Raw genomic sequence first — 18,653 nt, 5'->3', positions numbered from 1 at the left:
CGTTCGGCTGGAGACAGCCTAGGTGAATCGGCAGTCTTCGGAGGCTCTTGGAGGAACTCGGGTAAGCTCGGATCCTCTCGAGGATGTAAACACCGGGGACTTCCAGAGTTCATCAGATACAAGGTGGGATCCTTGAGTGAGCGATTGGGACCACAATCAGACCTCTTCTCCCTCCTATGTTCCCGTAGCCGACCATCGAGCCGGATAGTTAATCCAGCCACTTTGTCAGATTTCAAAAAGGCTTTACGGCGAAAGCATAACGTGTGATTATTTGAGGACAGCGCCCCGCACCCAAAAGCATACAACATTTTTCCAACCAAGCAGATGAGTCATGAAAGTCACATATAGCAATACAATTAATCACTTACCTTTGAAGATCTTCATCTGGTTGCAATCAGAAGGGTCCCAGTTACACAATAAATGGTCGTTTTGTTCGATAAAGTCCCTCTTTTTATATCCCAAAAACTCTGTTTTGTTGGCGCGTTTTGTTCAGTAATCCACTGGCTCAAAGGCGGTCAAAACATGCAGACGGATACATCCGAATAGTACCGGTAAAGTTCGTCGAAACATGTCAAACAATGTTTATAACTAATCCTCAGGGTTCCCCAGTCCCCTAACCAAAAGGTATTTTTCTTCGTCGTTTTTCAGAAAACAAGCCTGAAACCATGTCTAAAGACTGTTGACATCTAGTGGAAGCCATAGGAACTGCAATCTGGGCCCTAACCAATTACATAGTCAATAGGCATTCAATGGAAAACCACTCACATCAAAAAAAATCCCACTTCCTGGATGGATTTTCCTCGGGTTTACGCCTGCCATATCAGTTCTGTTGTACTCACATACATTATTTTAACAGTTTTAGAAACTGCAGAGTTTTCTATCCAATTATACCAAGTATAGGCATATCCTAGCTTCTGGGCCTGAGTAACAGGCAGTTTACTTTGGGCACGTCATTCATCCGAATTTCCGAATACTGCCCCGTCACTAAAAAGTTAAAGCGATGAGTGAGTCGAGTTCCGTCAGTAGTTCCCGGGCTGCAAGCTTGTCCTTTACTTCCTCCGATAATCTGTGCAGAAACGTGTCGAACAGCGCTTCCGGGTTCCAGGCACCCTCCGCTGCTAGCGTGTGGAAATCCACCGCACAATCTGCTACACTGAGGGAGTCCTGCCAATGCATATCTCATCACGCTGCTATCTTAGAGCGGTCCGAGGGGAAAGAGGAAGGCTGCAGCTCCATGACGAGGGAACACTGAGCGAGAAACGCCCGACAGGTACCCGAGTCTCCATTGAAGCCCCCCTGGGGGAGGTAAGCGGGGTTCCCGGGAAAACGGGGTAACGGCGCTGCTACCAGCCGAGTTACTGAGGGGCTGGGAGGTTACCGTCGTGGTAGGCTGCCTAGTAGACAACCCACGGAATTGCTCCCGCAATGTGTCCAATGCTAGGTCATGTCGTTCGACCACGGCCTGGAACCCTTCCATCAGACCGCGAAGCAACTCCTCTTGCCTACCAATGGTGGCTCCTTGGGAGGAGATGGTGTTGTGGAGCTGGTCCAAGTCTGCTGGGTCAGTCATGGCCACTAACAGGGGCAGGCAAACAACAGGTCAAGGCAGGCAGGGTCAATAATCCAGAGAGGGTGTAAGGTACAGGACAGCAGGCTGGCTCAGGGTCAGGCAGAAGTCGGTAATCCAGAGTAGTGGGGCAAAGGTACAGGACGACAGGCAGGCTCAGGGTCAGGGCAGGCAGAACTGTCAAACTAGAAAACAGCAGCAAGGAACAGGCGGGAGCAGGGAAACAAAACACTGGTAGGTTCTACGAACAAAAACAAACTGGCCACAGACAAACAGAGAACACAGGTATAAATACACAGGGGATAATGGGGAAGATGAGCGACACCTGGAGGGGGGTGGAGACGAGCACAAAGACAGGTGAAACAGATCAGGGCGTGACAAAATTGTTTTGCGACTGGAGTAAATGAGGGAAAGAAAGTACACTGAACAAAAATATAAACGCATGAACAATTCCAAAGATTTTACTGAGTTACAGTTCATATTTGGAAATCAGTCAATTGACATAAGTTCATTAGGTCCTAATCTATGGATTTCACTTGACTGGGAATACAGATATGCATCTGTTGGTCACAGATACTGTACCTTAAAAAAAGGATCAGAAAACCAGTCAGTATCTGGTGTGACTCCCATTTGCCTCATGCAGCACGACTCATCTCCTTCACAGAGTTGATCAGGCTGTTGATTGTGGCCTGTGGAATGTTGTCCCACTCCTCTTCAATGGCTGTGCGACGTTGCTGGATATTGTCGGGAACTGGAACACGCTGTCTTACACGTTGATCCCAAATGTGCTCAATGAGTGACATGTCTGGTGAGTAAACACGCCATGGAAGAAGTGGGACATTTTCAGCTTCCAGGAATCGTGTACAGATTGTTGCGACATGAGGCCGTGCATGATCATGCTGAAACATGAGGTGATGGCGGTGGATGAATGACACGACAATGGGCCTCAGGATCTCGTCTGTGCATTCAAATTGCCATCGATAAAATGCAATTGTGTTCGTTGTCCGTAGCTTATGCCTGCCCGTACCCTAACCCCACTGCCACAAAGGGGCACTCTGCCCGGTACAGTTGAAGAGCACACTTCTCCAGCATGCCAGTGGCCATCGAAGGTGAGCATTTGCCCACTGAAGACGGTTACAGCGCCAAACTGCAGTCAGGTCAAGAGCCAGGTGAGGACGACGAGCATGCAGATAAGCTTCCCTGAGACGGTTTCTGATAGTTTGTGCAGAAATCCTTCGGTTGTGCAAACCCACAGTTTCATTAGTTGTCCTGGTGGCTGGTCTCAGACGATCCCGCAAGTGAAGAAGCCGGATGTTGAGGTCCTGGGCTGGCGTAGTTACACGTGGTCTGTGGTTGGTAGACTAGTTGGACGTACTGGTAAATTTCTAAAATGACGTTGGGGGCGTGGTTATGGTAGAGAAATTAACATAGAATTCTCTGGCAACAGCTCTGGTTGACATTTCTATAATCCCTCAACTTGAGACATCTGTGGCATTGTGTTGTTTGACAAAACTGCATATTTTAGAGGGGCCTTTCATTGTCCCCAGCACAAAGTGCACCTGTGTAATGATCATGCTGTTTAATCAGCTTCTAGATATGCCAACCAGTCAGGTGGATGGATTATCTTGGCAAAGGAGAAATGCTCACTAACAGGGATGTAAACAAATGTGCCCACAAAATTTGAGAGAAATTAGCTTTTTGTGCGTATGGAACATTTCCTGGATTTTTTTATTTCAGCTCATCAACTTTGGAACCAACACATATTGCGTTTATATTTGTGTTCTTTATTAATTGAAAGCATGACGTGCTTCCACACAGGAAGTTCCAGACACTTGCCAAGGTGCATTGAAACTGTTCTGTTGGCTCGTGGAGGCCTAACACCCTATGAAGACACTTTATGTTGGTGTTTCCTTTATTTTGGCAGTGACCTGTAGCAGCACGCGGGTGTGTGTGAGAGTCTTGCCGTCTGTCCATGCCTCGCTCTCTCTCATTAAGACTCACATGGAGCTATTATGACCTGTTCTCACCCTGTCTGAGGAGTCTTAAAGCATTCACAGTAGCAGATAGAACATTGGAACATTGTGCTTCTGCACCACCACTGATAAGAGTTCCAAGCTTGTGTGATAAGAATATAGGATGTACGGAGCAGATAGGCACACTACGCACCGTTCACAGACACACACACACACTCTCGCTGGCACACACACACACACATGTACCAGTATAACATATAGGTAGTGCAGTTGGAATGTATTGAGATTAGAACCCTTTTAGTTCACAGCTGTTTACCATACTGTGTACATCATTATATAGGCTACACCATACTGTACATGACATGTATATGGCATCCATTATGCTAGATTAGAACACTACATAGCCCCATTCCTTGCCATACAGTACATCCACACACCATACAGTATACTACAGACACTCACTGGACATTTGATTAGGTACACACATCTAGTACTGGGTCGGAGCCCCCTTTGCCTCCAGAACAGCCTGACTTCTTCGGGGGCATGGATTCTACAAGTCGGAAACGTTCCACAGCAATGTTGGTCCATGCTGACGCGATATGATCACGCAGTTGCTACAGATTGGACGGCGGTACACCATCGCCACCAGCCTGTACCGTTGACACCAGGCAGGATGGGTCCATGGACTCATGCTGCTTACACCAAATCCTGACTCTGCCATCAGCATGATGCAACATGAACCGGGATTCGTCTCGACCTCTCTCATCAACAAGCTATTTTTGCCCACAGGACTGCCTCTGACTGCATGTTTTTTTGTTTGTTGCACTATTTTCGGTAAACCCTAGACACTGACCTGCGTGAAAAGCCCAGGAGGCTGGCCATTTCTGAGATACGGTGTGTGTCTGGCACCGGAAATCATACCACGCTCAAAGTCGCTTAGGTCACTCGTTTTGGCTATTCTAATGTTCAATCGAACAGTAACTGAATGCCTCGATGCCTGTCTGCCTGCTTTATGTAGCAAGCCACGGCCACGTGACCCACTGTCTGTAGGAGCGATCACTCCTTCTCCACAGTCTATCTATCGAAGAGCAATATTCAATATGGTGGACTCCTGACCCCGCCGTGACCTTCTCAGAAGAACCCCAGCCATCCTATGTGAGGCACCTGGAGGGTGAGGGGCTGGTCGTGGGCAGGGTTTTCTCAGAGCCACACTTCAATAAGAACACATCATTTGTATAATGTCCCCTCAGAGCTGGCCTTACAGTGGGAGGATAGAGGGAGTTGAGAAAACGAGAGCACAGAAAGTGTGTGTGTGTGTCCTTCTTTCTCCATCAGTGTTTGAGTAGGAACGAATGCTCCCAGCAGGGCATTGCTGTCAGGACACGTCCTGATGTGACACATTCTGTCCTCACCTGAGATGTGAGGAGGCCGAGTCATTATCTGGAGACATGGGCTACTTCTCTCCTCCTCTCTCTTGAGTTGTCGATTTGTGTGTTTGTCTGCGTGTGTGTGTGTGTGTGTGCTAGGGCTGTGATGCTCATGGAATTTGGGCTGAAGGTTATTTGTCAGTCAAATGAACACGGTCAACGTTATAATCGTTTGAATAGTAAAATTCAGTGTGCCCTGTTTGGGTGCATGTATTTCATGATACTCGTTTGCTACAACTGTCTTCTCTCCTTATATCAGCTGTTAGATGTGAACCAGGCATATTTTACTTTGCTGCTTTTGGGTCAGTGGCTGTGACTGATTGTAGAGCTGAGGGGCTGTCATGGCTGACTGATGATTTACATGTCCCTATAGCTACCAGCAGCAGGAACAGAGCAGCGTGTGTGTGTGTGTGTGTGGGGGGGCGCTAGTGTTCACTGGGAGGGTGATTACCAACCTCTTATCTGCTACACTAATCAACAGGAATCCCTGCTGCCTGCCGCTTCAACCCTCGGATGATGTTACCTGGAATAACATAGAGAGAGATGTTTTTGTTGGTTCGTCGGTCAAGCTATGGTTCTTTTGCAAGGTGTCACAGTATTTGATATGCATCAGAGTGGTGTAGACCTACAGTCTGGAAAAATGGTTCAAGACTACAGTCATTTTGATCCCCCTCTAAATGCTCGTTTGAGTTATCACAAAGACAGGGCGCTCCGTTTGAATGCCATCTTTTCCTGAAAACGAGTCTTCCCATGACACTCGTCCGCTCTCTCTCTCTCCACTGCAACCCGGGAACATTCCCGGAACATTAGCTAAGTTTCCCATTAAGTTGTAGTTAGGGTTTTATCTAACATTCGGATGATAACATCCTCATAACAAAATAATTGTATTTAAAATGAAATATCCCTGGAATGTTCTCCTAACATTCACAAAACTGTTGTGCACCACATCTGTAACAACCACCAGAGAACATTCCCCAAACGTTGTCAGTCGCACCATGTACTGTACAAGTAAAGTTTTCCCAGCAAACCAAAATTTGGTTCTGTGAAATTTCCAGAACATTCGCTACTCATAATACTCTCATAACACAAAAAACGTTCCATTCGTGGTGTTGATTCGAGAATGTTTGTTTTAGGGTGCAAAAAACATTCACCTGATGTTACAAGAACGTTCTCAGAACACTTTTTGTCTGGTCTTTAATGGTTCCCAGATAATTTTTCATTAGGTTGTCAGAACATTCCGGTGGGAACATTGTTGGGACATCACAAAAGTTATGTTTCCAAAACACAACAACTGTCCAGTTGTGCGGATGATTCTACAATGTTTATTTTAGGATGCAAAAAACAGTCACCTGATGTTACAATAAGGTTCCCAGAGCTAGGCTTGGGTGGTATACCGTATATACCGTTTTTCAATACGGTCAATACCGTCCAATCTATTTCTTTTGAAGTTGTTCTATACATTTAACAATGTTTTGCTACTTTTGAAGTTATTACCTGCAATCAACTTGTGCAATACCTTATGAGATAAAGCAGATTGCGTTCTTTATTTCACCTGTCACATTGTTTTAAATGATGAAGCTAACCGTAGTTCTCTAGAACAGTTGAGCAGTCATGGAAAAAGTACTTAATTGTCATACTTGAGTAAAAGTAAAGATACCTTAATAGAAAATGACTCAGTAAAAGTGAAAGACACGGAGTACAATACTACTTGAGTAAAAGTCTAAAAGTATTTGGTTTTAAATATACTTAAGTATAAAAAGTAAATGGAATCGCTAAAATGTACTTAAGTATCATAAGTAAAAGTATAAATCATTTTAAATTACTTATATTAAGCAAACCGGACGGCACAAAAATTGAATAATGTGTCCCTGAACAAACGGGGGGGGGGTCAAAATCAAAAGTAACAGTCAGTATCTGGTGTGGCCACCAGCTGCATTAAGTACTGCAGTGCATCGCCTCCTCATGGACTGCACCAGATTTGCCAGTTCTTGCTGTGAGATGTTACCCCACTCTTCCACCAAGGCACCTGCAAGTTCCCGGACATTTCTGGGGGGAATGGCCCTAGCTCTCACCCTCTGATCCAACAGGTCCCAGGTGTGCTTAATGGGATTGAGATCCAGGCTCTTCGCTGACCATGGCAGAACACTGACATTCCTGTTTTGCAGGAAATCACGCACAGAACGAGCAGTATGGCTGGTGGCATTGTCATGCTGGAGGGTCATGTCAGGATGAGACTGCAGGAAGGGTACCACATGAGGGAGGAGGATGTCTTCCCTGTAACGCACAGCGTTGAGATTGCCTGCAATGACAACAAGCTCAGTCCAATGATGCTGTGACACACCACTACAGACCATGACGGACCCTCCACCTCCAAATCGATCCCGCTCCAGAGTACAGGCCTCGGTGTAACGCTCATTCCTTCGACGATAAACGCGAATCCGACCATCACCCCTGGTGAGACAAAACCGCGCCTCGTTGGTGAAGAGCACTTTTTGCCAGTCCTGTCTGGACCAGCGACGATGGGTTTGTGCCCATAGGTGACGTTTAAAAATTATATAGATATTTTACCTTTTATTTAACTAGGCAAGTCATTAAGAACAAATTCTTATTTTCAATGACAGCCTAGGAACGGTGGGTTAACTGCCTTGTTCAGGGGCAGAACAACATATTTTTTACCTTGTCACCTCGGGGATTCGATCTTGCAAACTTTCGGTTATCAGTCCAACGCTCTAACCACTAGGCTACCTGCCGCCCATGTCTGGTGAGGACCTGCCTTACAACAGGCTTACAAGCCCTCAGTCCAGCCTCTCTCAGCCTATTGCGGACAGTCGGACAGTCTGAGCACTGGTGGAGGGATTTTGCGTTCCTGGTGTAACTCCGGGGCAGTTGTTGTTGCCATCCTGTACCTGTCCTGCAGGTGTGATGTTCGGCTGTACCAATCCTGTGCAGGTGTTGTTACACGTGATCTGCCACTGCGAGGACGATCAGCTGTCCGTCCTGTCTCCCTGTAGTGCTGTCTTAGGCGTCTCACAGTGCGGACATTGCAATGTATTGCCCTGGCCACATCTGCAGTTCTCATGCCTCCTTGCAGCATGCCTAAGGCACGTTCACGCAGATGAGCAGGGACCCCGGGTATCTTTCTTTTGGTGGTTTTCAGAGTCCGTAGAAAGGTCTCTTTAGTGTCCTAAGTTTTCATAACTGTGACCTTAATTGCCTACCGTCTGTAAGCTGTTAGTGTCTTAACGACCGTTCCACAGGTGCATGTTCATTAATTGTTTATGGTTCCTTGAACAAGCATGGGAAACAGTTTTTAAACCCTTTACAATGAAGATCTGTGAAGTTATTTGGATTTTTACGAATTATCTTTGAAAGACAGGGTCGTTTCTTTTTTGTTGTTGCTGAGTTTACTTTACACCACTGCAGTGACGTGCGTGTTTGTAAATAGCACAACGGGAGAAAGCGAGGTGGCGAGTCTATAGCTATTGACACGTCTTTGTTGTGTGGCGCACATGAGGTGATGACGTTACGCTTGTATGCAATTCACTGCTAAATGTTTGCCATCATATATCTTATATGCTTCCTACTAGTGCTTCCTGTGCTTCCTACTAGTGTTTTTTCCCTCTACAGTTCGTCTCCCATCTGCTCCGTGTACACGTGCTGCTCTTCCTTCAGAAAATCATGCAACACAACATTTGCACAATTTGTCACGTTCACTTTCGCTTGTGAATGTCCACACTCACCAAAAATGACTTTTGGCAGCTACTAGCTATGCTTCTATTACTTTATGAGATGGATTTGCCTTTCTTTGCATTTAGTTTCTGTTCATTGCCACTCGTTAGCATTTAGCTAACAGCATCTATTTGATTTCGTTATTAGTTCATGCTCATTATGTTAGCATTCTGGTAATAGAGGCCTATTGGGATTTTCTTGCGTTTTTAGCGCCCCTTGTGTGCTATGCCGGTATTACATTAACTAAATCCTGGTAACAGAGAAGGATGGTATGACAATATGAAAATCTGGAGACCACCCAAGCCTACCCAGAACACATTTAGTCTGTTCTTTAAAGGTTCCCAGAATGTTTTAATTAGGTTGTGGTAACATTGTGGGGACATGACGAGAGATATGTTCCCAAAACACTAAAACTGTCCAGTTGTGCATCAGGGTGCACAAATTTTTTTATTTGTTGCAAGAATGTTGACAGAACAGCCTTTTTGAGTACTTTAAAGGTTTCCAGAACATATCGTTGGGTTGTGGGAACAGTGTGGGTACATTACAAGAGATAGGTTCTCAGAATATGCTCAGTTGTGATGACATTCATACAATGTTTGAGTTCGGTTTCACAGGACATTCCCTTGATGTTGTAAGTCTTTTTTTTTTATGACGTTCATAGCGTATATTCCATTGATGTTCATGCAGTATACATTTTGCCTTGTCTTGGAGGTCCACAGAACATTTAGTAAATGTTATATTTAAGTTTTGACTCAATGTTACCACAACATGCTCAGCATGGAAATTACAGCAGATTGGAATAGATCCCGATGTATGTTTCTCTCCAGATTTAATGGCAACTTTCATTTGAGGACTGTATCGTAGGCAGTAGAAAGATGCGTGGCATTTTAGTCGCAGAGCATTTGAACAGCATTGAATCATTCAAACGCAACCGTATTTGTTTTTACACTTCATATGTTTACAAACTGCACATTGGTTCATTAGGACATATGAACAGTATTTAAAAATACGAACACCATTTTTACACTTCGTACTGTATGCTGACAGTCTACGCACCAGGGAAGCGCTCTTACATCTTATTTGTTCAGTATATATCCATGCCATTACCTTCAATCAGGATTTCCATGCTTCCTTTTTAGCCTTCTTAGATGTAACTAACCCAGGGAAATAGTGGTAGTTGGGTTATTGACCATCACTTCGCCCATCTTCTTTTATATGCTGCGTACCATATTTACAAGGTATCCAAGACTATGTGTGCTGATCTAGGATCACTCTTGCTTTTCAGATCATGAAAAACAAGCCAGGGGCACTGTATCAATCGTCTCAAATAGGAACAAAAGTTTAACATGACATTTTTACACAATGTTTTATTTTTTACAGTTAGTATAAATTCTGGATTTCTGACTGAATATTTGCAAAAAAAAGACATCCTTTCTTTTAGTAGAGTATATCTGAGCCTCAATTTCAATTTTTGTTTGAAAAGACACATGCTTAAAGAAAAAGTGGGATTGAACCTGCAGTCTTTGGATCTGCAGCTAAACCATTAACCTTCTGCGGTGGCCTTGTGTCGTTTTTTCAGTCAAATATGGGCAATCAGGACAGAAAGCACAATTTCCGAGTTATTAAAATGTTCCGATTCCTCATCATTTGCTGTGTACTTGTAACACTGTATTTTATGATTTCTTTCTTCATCATGTTTTGAAAGTCTTAGATTTGCAGGTTGAAGCCCACTTTAAAAAAAAAAATTATTATAAGTGAAATTGAAACTCAGATATCTGACCGAGCGGCTCGATTCGGTCTTATGTAGCAATTTATTTTATTTTTATTTTTTACATTGGATAGAAGTAGAGACTCAGAGCTAGAAAATGGTATATCATACACTACAGTTGAGGAACAATCAGAAAGTAATTCTACTTTTGAAAGCTTTAGCCCCACCCATCTCTTTTAAGGATTCACATGTGAGGCCATGTACTAAACAACCAAAGATTTGAAGACTAAAGGCTGATTGTCGCAGTGACATTATGAACATACTATTGTTGTCCGACGTCAAACTTGTCATTGTCGGGATATGAAAAAGTATAAACACAAAAACTACATGCAGGTGGTCCAAAATAGCATAACTGGAATTATAACACCAATAAACCCACCCATTAAATAATGAATTTAGGATACAGTTGAAGTCGGAAGTTTACAGACACCTTAGCCAACTCAGTTTTTCACAATTTCTGACATTTAATCCTAGTACAAATTCCCTGTTTTAGGTCAGTTAGGATCACCACTTTATTTTAAGAATGTGAAATGTCAGAATAATAGTAGAGAGAATGATTTATTTCAGCTTTTATTTCTTTCATCACATTCCCAGTGGGTCAGAAGTTTACATACATTCAATTAGTGTTTGGTAGCATTGCCTTTAAATTGTTTAACTTGGGTCAAACGTTTCGGGTAGCCTTCCACAAGCTTCCCACAATAAGTTGGGTGAATTTTGGCCCATTCCTCCTGACAGAGCTGGTGTAACTGAGTCAGGTTTGTAGGTCTCCTTGCTCGCACACGCTTTTTCAGTTCTGCCCAAAAATGTTCTATAGGATTTAGGTCAGGGCTTTGTGCTGGCCACTCCAATACCTTTACTTTGTTGTCCTTAAGCCATTTTGCCACAACTTTGGAAGTATGCTTGGGGTCATTGTCCATTTGGAAGACCCATTTGCGACCAAGCTTCAACTTCCTGACTGATGTCCTGAGATGTTTCTTCAATATATCCACATAATTTTCCATCCTCATGATGCCATCTATTTTGTGAAGTGCACCAGTCCCTCCTGCAGCAAAGCACCCCCACAAATGATGCTGCCACCCCCGTGCTTCACGGTTGGGATGGTGTTCTTCCGCTTGCAAGCCTCCCCCTTTTTCCTCCAAACATAATGTTGGTCATTATGGCCAAGAGGTTTTATTTTTGTTTCATCAGACCAGAGGACATTTCTCCAAAAAGTATGATCTTTGTCCCCATGTGCAGTTGCAATCCGTAGTCTGGCTTTTTATGGTGGTTTTGGAGCAATTGCTTCTTCCTTGCTGAGCGGCCTTTCAGGTTATGTCGATATAGGACTCATTTTACTGTGGATATAGATACTATTTTTTTCCTGAGGTCTTGGCTGATTTCTTTTGATTTTCCCATGATGTCAAGCTAAGAGGCACTGAGTTTGAAGGTAGGCCTTGAAATACATCCACAGGTACACCTTCAATTGACTCAAATTATGTCAATTAGCCTATCAGAAGCTTCTAAAGCCATGACATAATTTTCTGGAATTTTCCAAGCTGTTTAAAGGCACAGTCAACTTAGTGTATGTAAACTTCTGACCCACTGGAATTGTGATACAGTGAAATAATCTGTCTGTAAACAGTTGTTGGAAAAATGACGTGTCATTCAAAAAGTCCTAACCGACTTTCCAAAGCTGTAGTTTGTTAATAAGAAATTTGTGGAGTGGTTGAAAAACGAGTTTTAATGACTCCAACCTAAGTGTATCTAAACTTCCGACTTCAGCTGTATGTCAATCCAGCAAACCAGGCAACTAAAAGCAACTTTATAAACAATGTTTTGGTTAGATTCTAGCTTGTTAGCTACCTAGCTAAAGTTAAGTTAGCTGGCTAGCCAGTTCAAAAAATTACCATATTGTATAGCTGACAACGTCTTAACTTTAGCAAATTTTTATGAATTATTACAAGGAAAATAAACTCACAAAAAGATCAATATTTACAAGTTAATGGCGAGCCAATTAGAGAAAATTGCTTAGGGTTGTGAGTGTGACGAAATAAAAGCAGGGGTTTCTACCAGAGAATTTTAGAACTTGGTGTCTGGTAAATACATACTATATCAAATAAAATCAGTTTATCGTCACATGCACAGGATACCGAAGGTGTAAACGATACAGTGAAATACTTACTTGCATCGTGGAGTCTTTTGTTTAGACATGTAGCTCGTTAGCTCAACAATGTACTGTAATCACAACTCATAACGTCACTACCCTGTATGAATCTGCAGGTTGGACCAGGTTCAATGTTAGCTAGCTGGCTAACATTAGGCTATAACTAGCAATGCAAATGGCTCTGAAATACAAAAATTATTACTACACAGATCATACACGTAATGTTAGCTAGCGAGCCAGATAACCGTACGCTTTGACTTGCAATGAAATCAACTTTCTGACAAAATTAGAAACGTATAATATCAGAAAAAAAGCTAGCTAATCTCTCTTACCCGTATACATGGATGAACGCTTCTCCCTCTCTGCCATGGTTGCCCTTAGTTTGAAGATGTAATCCAGAGACAGGTGTTTTATACAACAGTCTTCTGTGTGTTCTCTTTTCGACTCCCTGCATATTTGCAATCAAATGCCAGAATTTTCTCCATCTCCATATTATGCTTGCACTGGGAATTCCACTGATTTCAAAACGCTTGTCCTCCAGGAAGTGGAGAGCAACACTTTTGCAGTTCTGCTCGGTGATATCTTTCAAAAATGCTCCGTTAGAAAGGATTACCACACATATTGACCCGCTTATGTTATAGACAGAAACGAGCTACATGGCAGACCAATCCGAACTCATCTCTCAGCATGTCCAGCCCATCCATTATCTCAATCATGTCTAGCGGGACGGTTCCTGACTTTTTTCGTGGCTAAACGAACTAGGCTCGTAAGTGAACCATTTTCATTTTGTATTTTCAGATGGCATACACGTTTGTTATTAAGGCACATTAAAGTGTACATGCATTTCTGCCAAAAAGCACATTTTGATAAAAAACACCCTGTTTACGTTCAAATGCCTTTCCTTTGAAGTAGTGACTCGCGATGTATGCCTAGTTTCCTGAAACGAGTCACATATACACTACTAACAGAGAGGGTGTCTTTATTTTGTCCAGATTTATAAATCCAGAATTTAGAAATGCAGAATTTAGATTAATTGTAAAACTGTCAAAAAAACGCACCTGACATAATTCCTTCGAATGCAGCCCAACTCACTAATAGGTATTTTGACCAATCAGAACGTCTCTGAAAAAGAGCTGATGTGAAAAGATCTGATGTGATTGGTCAAACGACCAATTAGTGGAAAAAGTATCCGAATCCGGCTGCCTGAGACGCTTGATATGGTCCGCCCTTGGATTATTTTTCATCATCTGAAAAGCAAAAGTGATCCTAGTGTGTAAATATGGGTCCAGAAGTATGCAGCATATAAAGAGGACGGATGAAGTGATTGTGAATAACCCAAATATCAGTCATTTCCTCTGTTGTTCTGAGAACCTTTTTAAAGTACTCAGAAATGCTGTTTTGTCAGCATTCGTGCAACATCAAATAATTTTTTTGGTGCACCCTGATAGAAACATTATCTGAATGACAGCACAACTGTGCTTTGGTGTTTTGGTACCTATTTCCTGTCATATCTGAACATTTTCCCCACAACCTAAAAAGTTTTAATAACTTTTAAGAAACATAAAAAATGTGTTCTGGGAACGTTCTTGCAACATCAGATGACTATTTTTTGCATCCTAAAATAAACATTGTAGAATCATCATGGACAGTTGTTATGTTTTGGAAACATGCAGTGTCAAGAAAAAGTAAGTGAACCCTTTGGAATGACCTGGATTTCTGCATAAATTGGTCATCAAATTTGATCTGATCTTCATCTAAGTCACAATAATAGACAAACGTAGTGTACTTAAACTAATGAACAATTATTATTTTTCTTGTCTATATTGAATACGTAATTTAAACATTCACAGTGTAGGTTGGGAAAAGTATGTGAACCCCTAGGATAATGACTCCTCCAAAGCTAATTGCAGTCAGGAGTCAGCTAACCTGGAGTCCAATCAATGAGACGAGATTGGAGATGTTGGTTAGAGCTGTCTTGTCTCTGGAACATGTTAAGATCTCTGACGAGTCTACGATACGTAAAACACTAAACAAGAATGGTGTTCATGTGAGGACACCACGGAAGAAGCCACTGCTGTCCAAAAAAAACATTTCTGCACGTCTGAAGTTTGCATAAGTGCACCTGGATGTTCCACAGCGCTACTGGCAAAATATTCTGTGGACAGATGAAACTACAGTTGAGTTGTTTGGAAGGAACACACAACATTATGTGTGTACAAAAAAAGGCACAGCACAGCACACCAACATCAAAACCTCATCCCAACTGTAAAGTATGATCATGGTTTGGAGCTGCCTCAGGGCCTGGGCAGCTTGCTATCATCGATGGAAAAATGAATTCCCAAACATTTTGCAGGAGAATGTTAGACTATCTGTCCGCCAATTGAAGCTCAACAGAAGTTGGGTGATGCAACAGGACAAAGACCCAAAATACAGAAGTATATAAACAACAGAATGGCTTCAACAGAAGAAAATATGCCTTCTGGAGTGGCCCAGTCAAGAGTCCTGACCTCAACCCGATATGCAATGCTGTGGCATGACCTCAAGAGAGCAGTTCACACCAGACATCCCAAGAATATTGCTGAACTGAAACAGTTTTGTAAAGAGGAATGGTCCAATATTCTTCCTGAACGCTGTGCAGGTCTGATCCGCAACTACAGAAAACGTTTGGTTATTGCTTCCAAAGGAGGGTCAACCAGTTGTTAAATCCAAGGGTTCATATACTTTCCCACCCTGCACTGTGAATGTTTACACGGTGTGTTCAATATGTTATCAGTTTAAGCAGACTGTGTTTGTCTATTGTTGTGACCTAGATGAAGATCAGATCAAATTTCTTGACCAATTTATGCAGAAATCCAGGTATTTCCGATGGATTCACATACTTTTTCTTGCCACTGTATCTTTTGTGGTGTCCCCGCAATGTTCTCACCAGACTGTTCCCACAACCTAGTGAAACATTCCGGGAACCTTTTTTAAAGAACATATTAAATGTGTTCTAGGAATGGTCTTGCGACATCAGGTCGAATGTTTTATTCAAACATTCTATAATCATCACCACGACAGGACAGTTTTTGTGTTATGACTTGCCATGACCTAACGAATGTTGTGGGAACATTCACATGACCAATTTTGGTTTGCTGGGTCTTTACTCTCTCTTTCCACCCTCTTTATCCCCCTCTCTCACCACCCCCTTGGCTTAGTGCCATGTTCCCACCAAAACACTCACTGTCTAACATAAATATTAGCCTATATATGTGACTTGCCTAGATTGCCTACCTTTTTTGGTGCCTTTCGGTTCAACTATCTGCTCTCCAACTGGAGAGGCCAGTGAAAGCCACTTCACTGAGGGGATCTGCTTGACGTATTTAACATCTAGCTGCCTAAAACTATATGCACATGTAGTTGGTTTGATGGGCTGTGGAGGTGGACTGGTGATCGGCCTGAGAGTGGCAGAGAGGAGAGATGGAGAGAGGTGAAGTGAATTGCACACTGTTGAGGCAGAGAGGCCCATTGAACTGGAAACGATGAACTCTGGGATGCACTCTTTTCCATTCTTTGTCTATCTCTCTCTCCCCATCCCCCTCTCTCTGTCCCTCTCTCTCGATTCAATTCAAAGGGCTTTGTTGGTATGGGAACATATGTTTACCATGCCAAAGCAAATGTAATAAATAATTGTGAAATAAACAAGCAAAAATGAACGGTAAAACATTACGCTCACAAAAGTTTAAAAGGAATAGAAACCTTTCAAACGTCATATTATGTATATATACCGTGTTGTAATGATGTGAAAATAGTTCAAGCACAAAAGGGAAAATAAATAACCATAAATATGGGTTGTATTTACAATGGTGTTTGTTCTTCACTGGTTGCCCTTTTTTTTGTGGCAGCAGGTCACAAATGTTGCTGCTGTGATGGCACACTGTGGTATTTCACCTAATATGCAGTGCATTCGTAAAGTATTCACACCCCTTGACTCTTCCCACATTTTGTTATGTTACAGCCTTATTCTAAAATTGATTAAATTGTTTTTATACCCTCATCAACCTACACACAATACCCCATGATGACAAATTAAAACAGTGTATTCAGACCCTTTACTCAGTAAAGGGTCTCAAGTTTTCTTGGGTATGATTTATCATCATAAATAGTTCTTACTGTGAGCTGTTCTTCCATCAGTATCTTGTGCAATGTATCCTTTCTTGGGTCTAATCTTCTTTTGGTCGAAAGATGTCSTCTTGTCCGTCGAAATGCCCACTAACGTTCGACCGGGACCCCGAAACGTGCCCGGCGCTTCAAAGWGCATCACAAAGCAATGCCTCAAAATCGCACTAAACGGATARAAATTGCTATAAAACGGTTTAAATTAACTACCTTATGATGTTTTTAACACCTATAACGAGTAAAAACATGACCGGCGATATATAAGTGGCTAAACCAACGCTTGGAAAGAGAGKSAGTCCGACGTCCARCTTGCGTSAGGCGCAGCYGGAAAAGAACGGTACATCCGGTCTTTRSRGTTTTATACTGGCCCTGATTGCGCAATCGGCTCCATTCAAATTGTCACCTCTTACTGACATCTAGAGGAAGGCATGGGCAGTGTTTGTATCCTCATAGGATTTACAGGGACTTTAAAACTGACCTGGGACCAGAGGCCAAAATGTCTGAAATCTCACTCCATATCAGGAAAAGTGCTGTAGAATGAGTTCTGTTTCACTCAGAGACATAATTCAAACGGCTATAGAAACTAGAGAGTGTTTTCTATCCAATAATAACAATAATATACATATTGTACGAGCAAGAATTGAGTATGAGGCAGTTTAATTTGGAGACGATAAATGCTAACGTTGAAACAGCACCCCCTATATTGAGAAAAGGTTAAACAAGAATGAGCGTGAGTTTTTGTCACAAGCCGGCTCGTGGGACGTGACAAAGAGCTTTTATAGGACCAGGGCACAAATAATAATATATTAATAATCAATAATTTTGGTCTTTATTTAACTATCTTACATATAACAGCTTATTTGTTCATTGAAAATTGTGATTAACTCACGACAGGTTAATGAGAAGGGTGTAGGCAGGGCACTGGAGGCAGGGCATGAAAGGGATAATGAATCCAGTTGTTTGTGTCGGGAAAAGTACCTGCATAATTGCGCACTCAACTCACTCAGGTGCTTCGCTATATCACATTTGACATTGTCCGTAAGCTTGAGTTCATTTGCACACAAAAAATCATACAATGATGGAAAGACCTGTGTGTTGTCCTTGTTAATGTAGACTTAGAAGAGCTTTAACTTCTTAATCATATCCTCAATTTTGTCCCGCACATTGAATATTGTTGCGGAGAAGCCCAGTAATCCTAGATTCAGATCATTCAGGCGAGAAAAAACATCACCCAGATAGGCCAGTCATGCAAGCAGTCAGACAAGTGAAAATTATGGGTCGGTAAAGAAAATTTCAAGCTTGTCTCTACATTAAAAGAACTTGTCAATACTTTGCCCCTTGATAACCAGCGCACTTCTGTATGTTGTAAAAGCGTTACATGGTCGCTGCCCATATCATTGCATAATGTAGAAAATACACGACAGGGGCCTTGCTTTAACAAAGTTAACAATTTTCACTGTAGTGTCCAAAACATCTTTGAAGCTGTCAGGCATTCCCTTGGCAGCAAGAGCCTCTCGGTGGATGCTGCAGTGTTCCCAAGTGGCGTCGGGAGCAACTGCTTGCACGCACGTTACCACTCCACTATGTCTCCCTGTCATGGCTTTTGCACCATCAGTACAGATACAAACATCAGCAGCAGCTTCGTTTGGCTACATACGGACCGTTAGTGTAATTCCCGCGAGAGAGTAACGGTTAATGTGATTGGATGTTAATTGACTGGGCTACCTGTATTTGACATTGTGTTGTTATTTCTCTGAACACTAGATGGTTGAATTTTCTTTTTGGCAGTGAAACGAGGCAATTTTATTATATATATATATATATATATATATATATATATATATATATATATATATATATATATATATATATATATATATATATATAT

At 42.3% G+C, this 18,653-nt stretch overlaps 1 protein-coding gene across 1 annotated transcript in view; it reads left to right on the top strand.

Annotated features, from left to right (window-relative positions):
* The window catches only part of LOC111954271 (1-phosphatidylinositol 4,5-bisphosphate phosphodiesterase beta-4), a 160,125-nt gene that overhangs the window by 25,537 nt on the left and 115,935 nt on the right, over positions 1–18,653 (top strand).

This window comes from Salvelinus sp. IW2-2015, linkage group LG28 (genome assembly GCF_002910315.2).
Source record: "Salvelinus sp. IW2-2015 linkage group LG28, ASM291031v2, whole genome shotgun sequence".
Lineage (NCBI taxonomy): Eukaryota > Metazoa > Chordata > Actinopteri > Salmoniformes > Salmonidae > Salvelinus > Salvelinus sp. IW2-2015.
This window is presented reverse-complemented; position numbering and strand designations above follow the sequence as displayed.